This window comes from Lytechinus pictus, unplaced genomic scaffold, assembly GCF_037042905.1.
Source record: "Lytechinus pictus isolate F3 Inbred unplaced genomic scaffold, Lp3.0 scaffold_19, whole genome shotgun sequence".
In the NCBI taxonomy this organism is placed as follows: Eukaryota; Metazoa; Echinodermata; class Echinoidea; order Temnopleuroida; family Toxopneustidae; genus Lytechinus; species Lytechinus pictus.
Window position 1 is genome coordinate 5648996 of NW_026974140.1, and position 15968 is coordinate 5664963.

Genomic DNA, 15968 nt, shown 5'->3' on the forward strand with positions numbered 1-15968 from the left:
CGAGTGCAGCACAGTGTGGGTAAATTTCTTGCTGAAGGAAAACACGCCATGGCTAGGATTCGAACCCACGACCCTCTGTTTGAAAGGCGAGAGTCAGAACCACTAGACCACGACGTGCCCGTAGCTGTTTTTTATGTATATGGATTTGTTAATTGTCACTATTACTATTAGAATTTTTTTGTTATTTTACCTTTTTTTTTAGCCAATTTCTTTTTTTTTCCTGGTTTGTTCATTAGCCTCATCTTGATAAAAACCCAGGAGTGTATCTCAACGCTGACCAGCCTCCATGCCTCAAGTTCATGGTGACGGAAGCAGACATCAGAAGACAGGAAGAAAGGGTCAAGGAGGTCAGAGATCGCTTACAAAGGGTCATGAAGGGTGACCCGGAAGCTATACAAGGTGAGGGGTCGAGTAGGGTCACTTCTTTCATTTTAAGGCAGGGCGTCATTGCGAACGCCGTGAACACCTTTGGGTGATTTCAAGTTTGGTGTTGATGTTTGGTGTCAATATTCCGCACAGAACCAAAGTGAAAATAAAACTGGTGTTTGGACAAGCCTCACTTGGTGCCATCAGTGATTTGATTTAGACCTTTTCTGTAAACTTTAAAGTAATTCCTATTTTATTGCTCAAAATCGATACTGAAATAGAAATACTTGGAAAATCCATTTTGCCCAATTGATTGTGGGCCGGGCAGCCACTGTGCAGCGCCAGATCAACGGTGCTCTATTCCTTGCATGTAGATCGTTGAACACCAAACAGGATAGCAACAAATCCCATCTTTTAACGTCCTTTGGTCTGACGCGGCTTGAACTACCGACCTCCCGGTTGTGAGACGGACATTCTACCAACTGAGCCAACACACCGGTACAGAATTACCAACACTGACACCAACACAAAACTTGATTAGGTGTAAGAGCTAGGGAAGGCAAGCTAAATTGTGCTTCCATTACCAACACCAGCAGCAACACCAAACTTGATTAGGTGTGAGATCAAAGGAAGGCAATCTGAAATGTGCTTCCTTTACCAACGTCATCACCAATACCGAAAAACCAGAAAAAAACCCCAATGTGTTCACTGGCTTGGCATGAGTGAACATGCGGTTTACAAGGTACTTTTTTTTTATTTGATTGGCTGTTGGGAAGTCTTAACACAGAAGTGATCATCATTGATAAGTTTTGTGCAAGCGGGCCATGATAGCAAATGTTCCTCTTAAAGTACTTGAAATACAAATGCAAGTTGAATAACAAATCAATTGATAATCAATCCATAAAGGGTCGGAGTCAGGATTTATCAAAGAAGGGGTGGGGGCAAATTATTTAAAAAAACTTGAAAAGCATAGGAAAAAAAAGGTCCTTTAAGAAAAGGGTGCATCATGTAATAGATTTAGAATTCATGTCACTGGTGTAATAATGTACGTGCAGCTCCAGTGTCTCATGTGCAATTTCAATCATGAGCCAGAACATAAAAGTTAACAAATCCTTCTATTTGACAAAGTAGTTTGGGCAGAATAGACATGATTGGCATACAAATAGACAGATTTCTGTGGAAAGAGCGATCCGCACGTTCTTTGCTGTATTTCGTAAACGATCTTCAGTGAAGCTGAACATTGTTCATTAGAGAGAATTTAAAGCTTTTTTGCGCAGTATTTAAATTCACTTCTTTAGATTTAAATGTATATTGTTTAATTGCAACAAAAGTTAATAATTACAGCTGTCATATTTCCATTCATATTACACAAGTGCATGTATTTTGTAATTTGTACGTGTTGAATGTGTACATCATGAATGGATTTGTACATCATGAATGGATTATAGATCTATCTGATCACTCTTTTATATTTGTGTATATTGCTTCTAGTTGCTCATGTAAAGCACTTCAGTATGCAGTATCACTTTCTTGTCATGCACATTAGTCGGGCTTTTAGCATGAATTTTAACATGCATGCAAGTGCTGCTGCCAGTCAAAAGCCAACTCATACCTGTTACCTTTCTTAAATCTTGAAAGCCTTGGCTATAGCCTATAGATACTCAAGAAAAGGGGAAAAGGGAAATAAAAAGAATCTATTTCTATCGTATCTGTTCATCATTTTGAAATTACATCTAAAAATTATCTATCATGATAAATAAGTATACATGCAGTTATGTTTTTATAATATCATGATGTGCGGGGCGGGTCCATGAGGATGATTATTTTTCCCTCCAGGCCGAGGGTTCGCAAGGCCGATTACTTCCCCACGAGGTTGATAGTCCACGAGGCTGATTTTTCTCATTGTATTTTCTTTCAGTATGATGTTTGTCAGCATCATTTGAAAAGTTTCCGCTTAGCGTATTCTCCAATTAAAATTGAAATATAATCTTATAAATTGTGGATGATAATGGACATTAATTTGGTGAAGCTTTGGTAAATCGGGACAGTGTACATGTACTTGAGTGTCATCTCACCAATCATTAAAAAATGTGTCAGTTGAATCCCTTTTAAGCCGCTTATTCTTTGTAAAAAATTGACACTTTATATTTTCTTACTATTATTTCTTGGTTATGTTTTTTTTTCTTGGAATGTAGATTTTATTCCATTTCACAACAGCAAGATAAAGACAATCATAATGAGAGAATCAAATAAACCAATGTCGAAGAAAAATCAGGAGCTTAATATAAAAATGACCTTTGAACTGCCAAATTCTGGATTTAGATTATAATTTCAAGAATTGAATGTAAATTATTTAATACTAGAAATATTAAAATACAATCTGAATGTTTCAGTAAAAGCTAATGAAATTTTAACTGAAAGTCTTCATTGCATGCCCGCAACTCATTCAACACACTATTGCTTATGTTATAAGCTGCGAATTTACATCCTGATAAAGGAAAAAACGATTTGAGAAATATCGGCCTTGTGGACCCTTGGCCTTGTGGGAAGACTCCAGATGTGCTCTTTTCAAAGAAGAAATTTTATCTCATATTGTGAGCTTTCTTGGTCAAATGTTTTGGATTCAGTAGATTTTTTAAAGTAATATTTTTTTTAATTATCAGACCATCTGACTTATTTCAATGGTACAAGTCAGAAGATAAATTCAAATTAATATTTATATGTTAAAAAAAATTTTTACGGTTATTTTGACTCTGATTTAATTAAATCCTGATCAGAAAACCAATAAAGTATTTTTTTGTGTTACTTTAATTGATATTTGTGACATTTTTCTCCCATCATTGCTCTGTTGGGGAAAATCAAATCACAATCCCATTTAATTCTATTTCATTAATCGTTTTAATGATTTTTTTTTCAATTGCTTTATTCAATTCTTTAAATAGTTGTTGGTTTTCATTTATTTTGTTGAAATCAATATTCTAATTCATAACCCATTCCTTGAATATGATGTATTTGTTTATTTTTTGCTCCCTTCTCCCACAGGCCTGACGCTTTAGAACAGTCCTCTCCAGTGCCCCAATGACCTCCCCTTAAAGGTATCCTATAACATTAGTAGTAAAAAAAATCTATTTGTCCATCTCTTGTGTTTTTCCTGTGTCCGTTCATTAGAATTCTCTGGTTTTTCTTAAATCAATTAATGTCACATTAATACTTCAGAACAGTTTTGGATATTTAATTATTCCAAAATATTATTGATCGTGTTTCAGGGCATTTTCCTCCAGGAAATTAAATCATTGTGGAGATTCAGTAATTAAAATAACAATTTCTAATAATGCTAGTAAATTGCGACATAATATCACGTTTGGGGTATGGGGAACTATTTCATTGCAATTCTAATGTTTGTTTTTTTTCGTCATTTTCATGTCTTGTCCAAGTGCTTTTTTGTTTCTTCATCTCCCACCATATATTCCTCTTTATATATTTTCCTTCTGCATTCTCCTGCTTTTGCCCCCTCTCTCTTGTTCTCTAAATTTGTGAATTTAATAAGAATTTATTTTGTTTGTTGCTTTGATCTTTTTTAGCTGTGAAAAATATTCATCTTCTTGAATGTTGACTCATATAACCTTCATGTACGTTTTACTAATCATTTATAATATATTATGAGTTACTAATCATTTCTGAGTGTATATTTGGTAAATTGTTTTTTTATTGTCTATAAGCCTATATGCAAGTGACTAATGATGTGGCCATCTTATTTTTAATATTTCTTGGTATTCAAGAAAAAGAAAGAAAACTCTTTTAATATATATACATTTTTATATTGAGAACCTCCTTCAGGAATATATATAAATGTATGATATACAATAGAAGAACAACATGGTAAAGAAAATCCCAGGATTTTTCCTGGTTTGCTGATTGTGTGTGTGTATGTGGGGGAGGGGGTGTCAGTAAAATTGCATGTCATATATAAGGACTTATAACCATGTGCTTTTAATTTTACTTTTTTATTTTTATTCTTTAGTGTGCTTCATTAAAGGGGAAAAATTACACGGGACTTGGGCAATTTTGCCCCAAAATGATCAAAAGAGGCCAGGAAAATGAATTAAAGAGCCCCCGAAAATCCACATTCACTGCATTATTAAAGCTTATCCAATGTTGCAGATATAGGCAGTAGGTTGTAAAAAATGTCCCCCCCCCCCCCGAAAATTGAAGGAAAGAAAATGTGCCTGCTTCATTGCAAATCCTTTTAATTGGTAGGTTAGAGTCCCCTTTAAAATAATGGAAATGAGCTTTTCAGTTGGGTAGAGCTTACAGGCAAAAATGTTGAAGCCAGATACCTGGCTGATTATTGGGCAGTCACTTTATTATGACATTTATGAGCCTAACCTCAAACCCAAGCAACCAGGCAATCCTTTCCATATTTCATAGTCAGAAAGTTAATCTTCCATAACTCTTTGAGGTCGCGGAGGGTCACGGCCCATAAGGCCATGCCTCTCCCAGAGAGGCCTGTGATTGGTCGATTCAGGGAGCTTTAACCTCACCCCCTGATTTATGATGAAATGGACCAGAGCAAACAAAGAGCAGTATTGTAATGTGGAATGTATTTATGGTGTCAGGGAAGTTGAAGGATGCAGGTCATGTGATACCACTATGTTTCCATCCAAGAGGGCACCAAAAGAGGTTCGGAAATCCAAACCTGCCATTTATACTGCTAAGAACATTGACTTTTTAAAGGGAGAGGTCAATTGTGTAGTAGGAGTCATCAAAAGTTTTGAAATTATATTGTGAACTTGGTGGCCACATTTTCCTTACACCAGCAGCGAATGTGCTTGCCCACCTGTCCCAATGTTGCCTGATTCGATGTTTCCTTTATCCTGTGTGAAAGGTGTAAGCAGTCATAGTGTGCTTTCAAAGTATTTTTCACATCTTTTTTAAGACGAATAGTACTTTGTGGTGTACAATATCCTGAAGGATTGACTCCCAAATTGCCTCACATTCATATAACTTTGAAGTTGAAACACAAATAATTGAGCCAAACATTTTTGTACTGGCCAACTCCTAGGTAGACATTGGTTTGTTCCAGTGAGAAAATGATTTCCATACTGTTGTAATACCCAGATTATTTTTAAGTTTTTTTAATAGCTTAGTAACATTCTTCAAATGTTTTACCTCCCTTTTTTTTTTGGGGGGGGGGGTGGTTGAGGAGAGGAGACAGTTATGTAATAAGAGACTGAGGGGAATGATCTAGACCTACAATATTGTGTCGGGCTGTAATTTCTAACAGTTTGGTATAGTCACGCTTAACCTGAAAAACTACAATTTCGATTACTAACCCAATTTAGCATGAAGGATGAACATTTTTTGCCCTCCATAAAAAGGCATTTTGACGGTCTGGAGGCTAATTTTGCACCTTGTTTAATCAAAATGAGAGCGTATTTTTAGAAGCGTAATAGTGCATGATGAATTGGCTAGGATGTTATGTGTCTCTGGCTGTGTTGGGTGATTAGTAAAGTCTTCTGCCTTGCCTGCGGATAGTCTAGAAAATCAAGCAACTTGATGGTGTGGCATATAGTAGGTCCTACTTGACTGTTACAGAGCAAAGCATTTTTTTCTCTTATACAATGATCATGATAATGATAACAATACCATTATTCGCAAGAGTTTAAGACCACTTAGAAATGTATGTGTACAGCACATGTATACTCTGACTTTCATTAGAATTTGGCCTATATTTTTTTTGTGTGTTGATTCTGTGTTTGATTTGAATGGTTGGAATGAAAATTGTTTAAAGTATTAATTGTCAAATAACTTGACTATTCTTGACTGATTTTTCAGAATGGATGATTTCTCTTAACTAATTTCCCTTTAACCAATCAAGTCAAATGCAGAATCGACATCAACAAATAGTATAGGTCAGTTGCAAATGGTGGTAATATGCCTTTCTTACTTGGGTCATTTAGCACAATGCAGATGAATTGTTGAGGGAAAATTGATATTATGACTTGGGATTTGAACCCATATAAAGTGACAGTTAAGAGTGGGAACCACCACACCACAACGTTTCTACACAATACAATGCTTCAATCAAGCACATACTCAGAAGAGACATGCATTTCTCAATTCTCACCCAAAATCCTAGTTATTAAGCAATGCACCCGGGGTACGGCCCTGGATATCAGTAGAAAGTGGGACAAACATGTTATATCATCCAGACTTTCCTCACTCGACCCCTGGCTCCATATTACCTATATTGAACTAAAATTGAACAAGCACAAAATATATTGCCTTATTTACCGGGATACACAAGGGGCAAAAGGGAGATCATTGACGAAAATAAGAGAGACTCCGATACTGGTAAAAAACGTTATTAATGGAGGAGGAAGAAGAAGAAGAGTTCTCTGTATTAGTGATAAGTGCATGGAAATCCTAGTGATACTCTAAATTCTATGATGAATTATTTGAATATAAAATCTACTCAATCTCGAGAGAAAACTCACAGCTTAGGTCAGAGAAAATGGAATGAATTATAAAAATCTTTATCACTAGCTGGAATGAATATTCTTGCTTGTTCATTTCAGCTTTTTCAAGTGAGAAGGAAATCATATGAAGATGCATTCATTTTCAATTTCTATTTTACAATATTGTATTTGATAAAGGAAACAAAACAGGGGATATGGTCTTCTTTCTGAGAAAAGATTTTAAAAATCATTCAAGATTTAAAGTGGAACGGTCCAATCTGGTGAATTCTAGACTAACATGTTTGTGTTTGATGTGATGGATTGAAGTGAGGCACAGTTCACACATATGCCTATATTCATACCAAGTAAGGTGCTACAAAAGACTTCTGGTTTTAACTCCATTCTGAAGGGTCTGACAATGATGAAAACTAAAAGGCACAAACTAACCGTTCACTGTTTCTTTGAACAAGCATTACTGGATTATAAGACAACCTCTCTATAAACAACTGAGCTACATGTATTGCATCTCCCTGAAATTTATATCTTATAGATATATTTTAATGTTGTGATTTAAATCTTGACCTTTCTTCCATCTATTGCACAGAGGGCCTAGTTTTTGGTATCATAATTCAAAATTCCCTGTTTTTCAGTGGTTCTTGTGTTGGGATTTGATTGTAGTGAATATTCTGGGTCTGCAAAGTGAGACTAATGATCTGCTAATACATTAATGATGAACCTTTCATGTGTGAAATCAAAATGGACAGCCCCATACAGGGTTTACCATCCTTAGCTCCTATAAAGTCAACATTTTCATGGCCTTGCCCTGTATTTCCCACCCCATATTAGAATATTCTAATTTTTCTGTCCCCCCCATGTCAAGGGGGAGGGGGGGGGGGGGCTCTTCAGCTTTTTCCTGTTCATACGAAATGTTTGAACACAACGTCACTGTGTGGTGGAGAGGGTGGCTTTTGACAGTTTTGAAGGGCCATATTTTACTTTGCACTGCAAATTCCCCTTTGCCCTACTCCCTTTGGTTTGGGAGATATAGGGTAAACACCAAAATAACAACAACAACAACAAAATATAGTTATTAAGAGTCCCAAATTAGAAGATTGCCATATAAGTATATTAATTCATTTCTACTAAATCAGGTAAAACATAATAGATTTTACTTTTCCACATTTACTATGTGTTTACCAGTGTCCCACACTCTTACCCCTTTACTTGCACATTGCCTGGCTTTAGAAGCATTTATATAAGTTATATACAATATTAGACATTCATGTAGTTTTATTAAAGTACAATTTACAATGAAGTAACAATGTAATATCCTGACATGCGTTTAGCATAGGAATGTTATTCAGAAAGTTTGGAATTGATTGCTGCTTCCTTAAAAATGCAAAAAAAAGAAAGAAGAGCAGCGCTTCCCCTCTTTCAGATGTAAATGACTGGCCAGCTCCGAAATGGAAAGCATACCATTTCTGTCAGTTCAACTTCATCGGGTCAATCCATTTGTAAATCCCCAATAAATGAGTATGATTTTATTTTCATCAAGCCCTGGCAGCATAGCTCCCGTCTTTACTTGATTCATTCCCTCCGTTCCTGGACTTGAAAAAATACTCTTCAACAAAGGATCTTTTCAGACGAGGGTTGTTAGTGTCTTTATCATAATGCTGGTCAAGTTGTAATTGAGATTTTTTGTATGAGTGTGAAATAGAATTAGAATGTATGATGCACTTTATACCGTCAAGATTATTTTTCCACGCAATTGAAATAATTGTGTTTTTCGATTGTGTTGAGGTGCAGTGCAAGTGATAGTAAGGACATATTTTCATTTCTCCTAAGATCTCTCTTATGGTGCAATTCAAATGATCGTGTTTTACAAATGTGAAATAAGTAGTTTCACACTTGAAATGGTGTAGTTCAAATGATGGTAAAATAATATCTAAACTTTCTCCCTTTACTCCCCGTATTAAGAGACATTTGCAAGACCATCATCAGCATCATCATCATCTTCATCATCATGATCATCATCATTATCATCATCATCGTCATCATCTTCATTATCATCTTCATCTTCATCATCATCATCGTGGTTTTGTTTACACTACATTCTGTTAAACTATCCTAACCATTCGCTGTATACTACTTTTCATTAGCTCACATGGTTTCGCAAGCTATATATCAAGTTTGATAAACATGTTTCAAGACCTTCACCTTGCTTCATCTTGCTTCATCTTCTCATTGCTATTATACAGTTATATCAGAGATGGGTTTCGTCTGAACGTTCCGTATTCCAATTCCTACTCGATAACATCATAATAATGGCACGAAAAAGACCATGTAAAAGCCTTTTCAGATGAAAAGAGAGTGAAGCGTGTGCAGCATGGCAGACCAAATCTACACCAGCTAATACTCCATTTGTTACCATGGCAACTGTCAAGTTCATTTCTCTCCTGTCATTTGTTACATTGCCAATGAATCTTTAGGTTAGAGTTAAGATTTGTCCTGGTGTGCTGTAATTCTTGCGCTCTTGATTTTGGAAAGTGCCATCCACTTTGGTATTGTTATGAATTGGCCTGCTTCCATTTTTTTGTTCATTCTCCAGCGGTCAGGTGTTCAACTATCCCTGCGCCTGTCACAACATCTGATGTCTGCCGTTATTTTCACTTTAAATGGAGAATTTAACCCTCACGGTGCTCATTCTAGCTATTATCTGCAGTGTACAATGCTTCTGTTTTGAAAGAAATGAGAATGGGAAGGTTAATGGATTCATTGTACAAGTTATACTTACAGAGTGAGGATTGAATTAAAGAAAAACAAATCCAAACGGGCCAAAAATGCCCCTGGGATGTTTTAGTATGTGTAGTTGTTCTGTTGTTGTACTGCTATACCGCTGTCCTTACACCCCCAAATATGTATCCCAGGATAAATTTTCATGTAATATATTTGGCACTATAGTATATAATATATTTTATATACCCCCCCCCCCCAAAAAAAAAAAAAAAAAAAAAAGAGAACAAAACTTTTTTTTTTTTCTTTCAGAGTTGTTTTCTTATCATTTAGGCCTGTATTAATGGGTTTTATATTTACTTGTTAAAGGTAAAAGACGGTAGTTGCAGCAAACAAATATTCCATGAGAAAGTCTTTTAAATCAAAGTTAATTGTCAAAATGTTATCATAGAGCTATGGAGCATATGTGGGACAGTGTATTAAATTAATATTGCTTCGAAAAGATACCCGACATTGGATGGATTTCCATGTTTATTTTGCTAATTTTTTAGAGCTATTTGGCACATATTTTTTTTGTTCATAGATACAAACAATTTGGTTGTAATTTCATTGGATTCTGTTCGAACTCATTTTGAGATCATTACCACAACTGGTTTTTATCTGTAAATGTTTGTTGTAATGTTCTTTGCGGTTGCTCTTTTTCTGTAGTGTATCCCTCCTTTACTGTTGAATTACATGTACTTGTGTGCAAAGTAGCAAGCAACTCCCCCTCCCGAAATAGGCAAATGTTGGTCTAAAGGTCTAGTCTTTTATTTCTGCCTAAAAAATATGATTGTGTTATTGTTATTCCTCGCCCCCACAGTCTTTAATAGTCAACTGTAGATTCCCAACTTGGGTTGATGGAGATGGGGTTGTTTAATTTCAGGCTTCTCCAGGAAGCTTGGTAAGGTAGAATTTTGAGATTTAAAGTTAGGCTGATGAGGAATCAACTCCAGTCATCAATGTATTCAGTTTGTTTGTTATCCAGGCACCATGTTGCATATCAAGCTTTGCTTCAAACATTCCAGAAATTTATGGTGTGCTACAAAATGTAAACAAACAGAATTCATAGTCATGTGCTTTTGTTTATCCGTCCATTTATGTTTATGTGTTGGATAGGATACATTATGAATGATGTAAATTCCATTAAAGCTCTAATTGAAATCAATAAATATATAAGTGCTATCTTTAATGTATTTAAGGGGAAAATTCACGCTTATAGTAAGTTGCATTTTTATACAGAAGAAGAATATAGAAGTGAAATTAAGAGTAAGTGAAAGTTTGAAGATAATTTTGCAAACATATTTTGATAAGCTTATTTTATTCATTTCCAAGTGGCCGTAACTGTCGATCATTTTTTCCCCTTTGAAATGTGCTGCACGTAACATTTTCTGTGTCATGATTTTTTAGCACATGTTAATTAGGTTTGTTGTAACATTGCAGTTACACTTTTCACTTAAAATTCATTTAAGTTTGATCCATGCATGCATATTAACATTTCTTTACTGCTGCTTGTGTGAACATTCCTTTGCTTTCTAATCTTATATTTCCACCCTGTCTCTCTGTGTGTCTTTGTATAATCATGAGAAACTTAAAACTAGCATGTTCAAATTTTTGCAATGCATCGTTGTACTGTCATCTCCTGATCAAATGTTCTTTCCAATCTTGCGTAGTAACAAATCATATTTTCCTCCTCGTGATGTGATTAAAGCCGACCTTGATCATTCAAAGATTCTTTATATTCTCCATCTCTCTCTCTCTCTCTCAATCTACCTCCAGATGAATTAGACTTTGCAGAAGATGATTGAATCAGATTGCCCCCCTTCTCTGCTCCTCCCTCAGTCATCCACTGAAGATGCAGTCTGGAATCGTGCTCCCTTTGTGTGTCTGACCGCCCAGCATCCTAGGTAACCATGGCGACCCCTCATCACCTGGCCAATCCTTCAGCATCTCGGTGGCGAGGGCAGAGAAACCAAAGCCTCCCACAATGCAATTGGTTCTGCCGTCGTCTCGGCGATGACAAGAGATGCCAGAAGGGTATGTAGCATCTCTCTGCTCCTACCGATATCATCTTGATGCCATCATCATCATCATCTTCTCGTTCTTCTCTGCTTGAATTCAGAGATGCATGCATCCAATATCCCTCTTACTCTCTTCACCCACCTCATCATGCCATATTTTCATGGCTATCTCCCCATCCCAAACAATATTTTTATACTACTGTAATGAGTTGTACATATGTTTCAGATAGGTAAGGCAGAGGATGTCACATCTAGACATGTGCACTTTTGCTTTATTTGTATATATTGCACCACTGCTATTATTGACAAGGTGTAAAGAAAATGATGTAGAAAGATGCTCCATTTGTTGATTGTAGTTCCAACAGGGAATGAAATTTGCAAACCTAAGTATAAATGTCAGGAAACAGCATTTAGTATATACAAATGTCAATTAAAAATTACAATTGAATATAATAAAGTCTAGACTCAGAGATAATCATTTTTTGTTCGTATTGAAGTTGATCATCATTACATGTTTATTTATTCTTCAAATACTCCAATGCGATAGAAATAATTCTTGTTGTATTTATATCTTCATGGTTTGCATCTGTTAATTATCCCTTTCTGCATGATTAAACTTTTTTTTTTAATCAATTTCAGATTTCAGTGTTTAAAACTGACCACAAAATTTTTTCATCCTATGCAAACTAACAAAGTTTTCTGTTGAGTTCTTTGGCTTTAGTTAAATGTTAACTTTGTTTTGTTGATGAGTTCTTGCAAGTTGACCCTTTTGAGTTCAAAAGTTCAATGATATTAAATTATTGTTCATTGTGTTTATTCAGTTCTCATGTGTAGCTTAAGCTTTGAGTTTTCAAATGTTTGGTTGTTTCATCTTCGTTATATCTATGAAAATACAAACTCCAGTGAACTTATTAGATATTTCTTTCAGTCACGGGCAAGTGCAGCACCATAAAACCTACTAAGGATGTCCTGTTGCCTTTGAAAAAATCCAAACAATACACATACATTAATCCTTAATTCTATACACAAAGATATGATATCTTATTCCAGAATGATATGAAAGATGGTTAGTCATAATTAGGTCTAGATATACATATATGTGTTCAATAAGATTAACAATTGATGGTACCCAACATTATGTGAACAACTCCAGCAATCACCTTTGCTGCCCAGAAAGATAGGAAGACTACATTTGAATAATTTCTTTCAACATAAAGTCTAGATTATGTTAGTTTCCTTTTCTGCAATTATGTCAGCAACAAAATTGTATTCTGATTCTGAGGTTGGGCTTATAACTGCGGTAGTTGTTATTTTCATCTAAAATACTCAATAATTGACATTAAGAGATATGTAGTATTCTACTCATTCCAATAGGTATGAAGGTCAGTTTTTAATCATTTTTTTGTAAATGATGTTGACTTGATACTGTCAGTACATATCCTAATGTAATGACCATTGCGATCATGATATTAGTACTTTGCATTTGGTAATTCTAGATACACTCAATTTTGAATTTCAAAAGATTAAAATCCAACTTAACTGTAGCAGGCATTTTTTGAGAATTTGGGAACTGTTTCTCATCCAGATTTTGGAATTTCATATAGAATTAGAAGTGTGTGTTATTTTTTTATACATGTTTCTTGGGATGTCAGAAGAATAAAACCAATTTACTAATTTACTGTTTAGTGAGACAATTCCCTGCTTGGGTCTCTATTCATTACATGATTATTCTCAAGGGAATGTCTTATTTTCGTCATCTCAAATCTATATTTTTATTCTTTTTGTTGTTATCAATAAAATTCTGTATATTTTGCACACCCCTTGAGTGACTCAAGGCTATCAAAATCAATCTGATTTGATGGCATCTCATAGTCTTAGTCCATTTCAAATAAGATTTATTTATTACAAAACATTTTGCAGCTCCCATGAACTATACACACCTGATATATTGGATTGGAAATTCATTGCAAAAGAACCAGAGTTGGAATACAAAGTATAATCATACTGCTTTAAAAAATCAATCTTATTGTTTAAAGTGTCCTAAAATTATTTTTAATTCATCCTTAACTGCATTATTTTGAGAATTCTAAACTTTGGGAAATAAGACTAGGCCTAGTAATTTTATGATTCCTTTCCTATATTTTTTTTGGGAAAATATTTTGCTGTTTTAAGTTTTAATGAGCCACTCTAAATTACAGGGAACTCCGATAGATATAGATCAATTGTGATGATGATCTGTCAAGCTCTAGATTTAATGTTGGAATCACAAATAATTAATTTGAAATCTCAAATGATTTAAATAGAAATTTTAAAGCTTTAAATTCAAATCTTTATGGTTTTTAATCTTAATCCAATATTCAGTTGGTTATTCACCACAGCCAATTTATTTCAAAATCCATGAAATTATGAATGCGGAATGACTGTTCTTTACCTCTAAATTTTTCACAGGATTCATTAAGTCAGTAATTCCTCTAGTTTATGAAAGATTTGAATGTGATGACATTTACTCTACTTTAAGAAACTTCACTGTAGGAAAATGTCTGCTGACATAACAATAGCTGGAATAATGATTTGAATTTAATTGATGTAAATTATCTTAATGATTAAAAAATATGTAAATCTATGTTTGCAGAATAAAAGTGCATGAAACTGAAATTTCTAAACCTCCTGAGTCTTTTTTTTCTTCTTTTCTTTCCACAATTATTTAGCTGATATGAGATAAAACGATAAGATTTGAAGGTAAATATTTAAAACATTTTTTCTAAATAAGAAAACCAGCAAGCACATGTGCTCCGTTGTTATTTTTTCCAACTCATTCTCAAGAAAATCTGGGATTATGTTCTTGAATGTATTTATGTGGATGGGGACATACATGTACATGACAATGCAAGTGTAGTGCAATTATTCTTTTCGACGAATTAAGTTTTTGCTCAATTTTCATTCATGTATTTGTCACAAAGATGATTATTCTATTTTCCTTGTCGAATAGCAGTTGAAAGTTATACCCCTTTCATAAACCCAATAAAACATATCCTCCAATTAGCCGCCTAAGAGTAATGCAGATAATTCAATAAAAATTGCGTTCACAAACTCCATAAATTATTTTTACGAGCGCCCGTCCTGAAAAAGGCGGATAATCGTCATGACAACTGGACACGCCCCCTCCAATGCGGTTGTGTTGGAAAAGGGTGACCTTGTGACCGCACCATGGCAATTATCCGCATTATTTGGAAATACGTTCATAAACTCAAAATCTTGTCCCGATGCCGCTATTATGCGGATAATAGCAGCATCAGAATAATGCGGATAACTCTTGTCCTCCTCTGATTTTACGACCAAATTATGCTGCTATTAGCCGCATAATTGTGTTTTATTGGGTTTATGAAAGGGGTATTATTGACACCCATGCTCTATCCATTCCCCTTCCCAGTCAGTCCGCAAGCCCTGAAAAAGTAGCTTCTTTTATCCAAGTGATATTCATGACAAGAGGGTTTTTGCATAGTTAATGAGCTTGGTGCGAACCAAAACACCTCTTTTTATTCGGCCATTGCTGCTCTAAATATTGACAAAATTTCATGTTTTTGGTATCTTTGTAAAGAAGAATAATCATTCTTTTAGGTCATGTGTTTGGATTTTTAAAAGAATGTTGTAATATAGGAAAAACTTTTGATCTAAAACATGAAACAAAATATTTTTTTTTATGCAACAAAAGTTGTTGTTTTCACACTTAATTTCTGTTTGGGCACAAATGATTTTTAAATCATGATAAAGCTGAAGATCTAAGCTTTAATATGATATAATTTTTATAAGAAGATGTATTTTAGATGGGTCAGCAGCCAGCTTTTCAAAGACCAAGTACATTTTGCAGCTCAAAAACAAGAATACTGCGCTCTGATTGGTCATAGACCACACACCCACGCAAATTCCAATGTTCCCCACACTGGGCCTCTGCAAGGTCACACTCACCATGTGGTAATCTCTTCAAATTACCCGCGCCTGTTTGTTTTGAAAACAGTTTTCAGCCAATCAGAACTCTGGATTTTATGTTACTCAGAAATTTCAGAAATCTCGTCTTGCATCTTGATGGAAATAACTGGCTGCTGACCCATCTAAAAAATGCCACATATCAAGAGTGACATTGTAAGAAAGTATAGAGTTTGAGCTTTCTGATGATATAAATAATGTTGGTGCCTAAAACACAAAATGTTGCACAATTTGCAAGTGAAAACAGAGGAAGAAAATTCTGTTTGATGCATCTTTTCAGGTAAAAAATTCACTTATTTATCAAAATATTTCATTCAAAAGAAATGACCAATATAAAAGGGTAACATTTACTCTTGCCCATGGTACA

At 34.9% G+C, this 15968-nt stretch overlaps 1 long non-coding RNA gene across 1 annotated transcript; it reads left to right on the forward strand.

Moving 5' to 3' along the window:
- The first annotated feature begins 233 nt into the window (after window positions 1-233).
- On the forward strand, window positions 234-14272 carry LOC129260985 (uncharacterized). Its single transcript, XR_008584591.2, has 3 exons — window positions 234-399; window positions 3409-3461; window positions 11376-14272. It is a non-coding gene; the product is annotated as an uncharacterized LOC129260985 (long non-coding RNA).
- Window positions 14273-15968: the final 1696 nt, after the last annotated feature.